Source organism: Onychostoma macrolepis, chromosome 22, assembly GCF_012432095.1.
Source record: "Onychostoma macrolepis isolate SWU-2019 chromosome 22, ASM1243209v1, whole genome shotgun sequence".
NCBI classification, from domain to species: domain Eukaryota; kingdom Metazoa; phylum Chordata; class Actinopteri; order Cypriniformes; family Cyprinidae; genus Onychostoma; species Onychostoma macrolepis.
In genome coordinates, this window is record NC_081176.1 from 1,243,612 (window position 1) to 1,248,049 (window position 4,438).

The window sequence follows — 4,438 nt, forward strand, 5'->3', positions numbered from 1 at the left end:
ATATCAGGTCTAATGTGTCACTGGTGTTACTGTCACTGGTGTTACCTTCCTATGGATAACACCAGTGACGCATCAGTATATCAGGCCCAATGTATGTCACTGGTGTTACTGTCACTGGTGTTACCTTCCTTATGGATAACACCAGTGACGATCAGTATATCAGGTCTAATGTGTCACTGGTGTTACTGTCACTGGTGTTACCTTCCTTATGGATAACACCAGTGACGATCAGTATATCAGGTCTAATGTGTGTCACTGGTGTTACCTTCCTTATGGATAACACCAGTGACGATCAGTATATCAGGTCTAATGTGTGTCACTGGTGTTACTGTCACTGGTGTTACCTTCCTTATGGATAACACCAGTGACGATCAGTATATCAGGTCTAATGTGTGTCACTGGTGTTACCTTCCTTATGGATAACACCAGTGACGATCAGTATATCAGGTCTAATGTATGTCACTGGTGTTACTGTCACTGGTGTTACCTTCCTTATGGATAACACCAGTGACGCATCAGTATATCAGGTCTAATGTGTCACTGGTGTTACTGTCACTGGTGTTACCTTCCTTATGGATAACACCAGTGACGCATCAGTATATCAGGTCTAATGTATGTCACTGGTGTTACTGTCACTGGTGTTACTGTACTGTTTTTGTCTGTCACATTAAATAAATAAAACATAATCTTTTTATTTCTTGCATTTTCATTATTTTTCTGTAACTGACTACATCACTCTGAATTCAGTTTTTTTTTTTTTTAGAAATAATATTTCATAAAGAACTTTTAATATTGCTAAAGACGGTAACACCAGTAACAAAAAATGATACATGTGGTATTGAAATAATTGCACAAAAAAAGCTAAAAAAATAATAATTAAGCTGTCATTTATATGTATTCATAAAGTTTAAAGATAATCTAATAATGTGGTCTAAGTTTAAATGTTAAAAAAAATAATAATAATAAAATTTAAGACATCTTGCCATAACAAAAGTGGACGTTTCTGTAGAATGACCCTGAAATGAAAAAATATCCTTAAAACATTCTTTAAACATTACATTCAAACGTTTTATTTAAAGCATAAACTAAGCATGGACAGAATGTTAGCTAAAGTGCTGGGAACGTCCCCTGCTAGCTGGGTCTTCACATCAAAAGCTGACAAAGTTCCTAGTGTTGCCATTAGACCTATCTTTTCCCCTCACCTCTACTTCAACTTCAAATCCATCTTCTGTCATCTACATCTGCCCATTCAAACATATCCACTGATCTTCGTCACCAAAAATATGCGGCGTCGCGCTGAATGATTACAAAGACGTGCATCCACAATAAATTAACACAGCTTTCACTCACTCTACTAAAATAATGACTTCAGAAGAGATCAGAATAAATCAAATATAACAATTTATTATTAGTCAGGTAAAACTGTCTCATACCAATTACATAATGAAACAATCAGAAGCCAATTCAGAATTAAATTCAGTTCCAATTCAGATAAATACATAACATTGATTATATATCAATATATTAAGGCTCATTATGGATTAGTAGACTATGTTAATTTAATATAAACGTGCGATTAGTTGAAAGATGACTTAAATGAACGACTACTAGTATCTAGAAAAATCTTTAGTGGGGGGGGGGCAGCCCTATTAAATGTTAAATAAGTTGTATTGTGTTGTCTAATTCATTTTTTTACATTTTACGGATTCCCCAATCTCCCGCACGCCCAAACTCTGTATACGAAACCATATTATTATCAGTATTATTATTATTATTATTATTATTAATTATTTAAACATGTTTTAATTAATACAAAGGGGTGATAAAAGTGATACATTTCTTAATTCATGGACATAATTTTCGGCATGCGATGGGCTCTGTATACAGGAATAAATGTGTTAAAAAAGGTCAGATAACGAATAAGTGCGTGACTTGCTGAAATAGGCCTACATCAGCGAATTATTAAATGTAAGTTTCAAGCCTTTCATAATTTGTGACATTAATGTGACTATAGTGCCAAAATATGTGTTAGAACTAGGCCTAGCCTTAAGCCACCTTTTCAATCGTTTTATTTTTTATGGCATAATGCACATCTCCTTAAATGTAATCTAAACATTCCAAGTTAATATCCAAAATTTTGTATGATTTCTAGTTTTTCATGTCACAGCTTTAGCCTATTAATTATAATTTCTCGCAACTTATTTTGTTCAAGGTTTTTTTTTTTGTAATATTTAAATTATTATTATTATTATTATTTTTTTTGATGCTTTAAGCTGCAGCCTTCGACTATCTCACGTTTTGAAATTAACTTTCTAAAAACTAATTTTAAATTAATTTTCTAATGATTTTTAAGAATGTTATAATGTTATATTGTAAAGTTATTGTTGTTTTATTTCGTCATTTGATCTCCGTTTACAAAAAAAATATAATTCCAGTTAGTTTGCAAACTGTCCCTTTGCGCCACCTGGCGGTAGTTTCGTGAATGATTTTATGATTTGGGATGGTATTTTTACCAGTTCAAGGGCATACCCATATGTTTGGAAATCTCTATTGTTATTTAAATCGCCATCACTCCACTGCTCACAAACAACGGGACGCCAGAGTTGCACTTGCATCACATTTCAAAGGTAAAATGCATAGTCAACAAAACCTTTTTCCTAAATGCATGACAGAAGTGTTTGCACTGAACTGTGGGTTCTTAGGGGGTTCCTGTTCATAGTGTTTCCGCGGGTTTAATTGTTTAAATTTAAGGCCATGAAAACTCTTAAATGGTACGAAAAGTCTTAATTTTAAGAGGCCTTAAATTTGGGGACGGAAAGACAAGAATTGCTATGTAGATTAATATGTCGATTAAACTTCAAAAGGCTGTGATTTCACTGAATAAATATGAGCGCTGCAGTTTCAAAGTCAGGCGCTGCTGCTTTGTGTCCAGCCGTTACCGGGGAAACCGATTTGCTTTTTCAATAAGCCCATCTGCTATTTTTGCTACAGTACATATTTTTAAATGTGAACCAGTGGATCGACAAGAAGCTAATGCATTATAAAAATATAAACAATTAAGACACTAAGATATACGTAATTTAATATAATAATTGATTGATAATTTTTTTAATTAATATAATAATTCATACTTTTGACTCTTTCCTTTTCTTAAAAATTGTTTAAAGACTGAAATGTTTAGTTTAGGTCTTAAAAAGGTCTTTAAAGGTCTTAAGCAGCACTCACTAAGGATTGTTGCCAGTTGTCTTGTCAATTGTTGCAAGAGGAGTTGCTCAGAGATCACACATTTTGGGTTGAAAGTTGTCCAGTCGTCGTTGGCTATTCATTCATCGATGTGCTCTGGTCGTCAGCTGAAAACCTAGATTCAAAGATCAATTAACTCTGAATAGGAATCATCTTTGGCTCAAGTGCAGGCACTGACACGGTAGCAACTGCAGCTTGTTTATTTTTTCTTCTGCCCATGAATTCGGCTCAAAATGAGAGATTAATTAGCTGTCTTGTTTGTTCATTTATATCAAATATTTGAGCTATGTTGGTTGTAATATCATCTACACGCTCAGCTCCTCCAGACATCTATTTATGTCTGTCTGTCTTTAATCTGTAACGTTTTAATGGTTATAATGGCAATTGTTTTGGTTTTAAAGGAAACTGTAATGGTCCCTCTGGGTCTCTACTGGTAATTTCTTGCCTTATTGGTGTTAAAACCAAATCCTGATGGAGTATGGCCAGAATATATAATGGAATATATCGCAGGTCAGTTCTCGTCTATCAGTGTTTTTCTTTCGATTTTCACGAGTTGCTGTTAAAATGCCATCAAGTTCGGAAAGACACAAATATATGAAGCAACATTTGTTAGTTTTAGTTTAGTTATTTTGTGAACACATTTCTATCTAGTTTTTATATAATTTGTCATTTAAGTTTGGCACAACACTTCCAGTGTGCAGACCAAAGCAAGACATTTTAATTTAAGCTTAGTGTAAATGTAGCGACACAAACTCACTTCTCCCTGAGGATGGCATACTTTTGAAGTTCGATTCACTGGACAAAATGCGTTAATTCGGAAAAGAATATTTTTAAAAAAATGGAAAAAAAGGTTTAAAAGTACATTTTTAGGCTGGTCTGCCTCAGCATTCTAACAGCACTCATCAATGTCAAACTGATAGAGATGGCCAATCAAATCAAAGTAATTGGGGTTTGTTGTTCACAGAAGCAGAGCGTGAATTCCAGCGCTCTAAGATTGTATGTTGTTCTAAAATTGTATGATTATTCTTTTGCAGAACACAAAACATCTAAACTGATGCTTTTACTGTTGCAAAAATGGATGATTTTATGATCAAAAACAATAATAACCAATACAATAAACAATAATAAACATTTATTTAAAAAAAAAATATATATACAGAGATTTATTAATAAAACAGCATAAAACGTGTATATA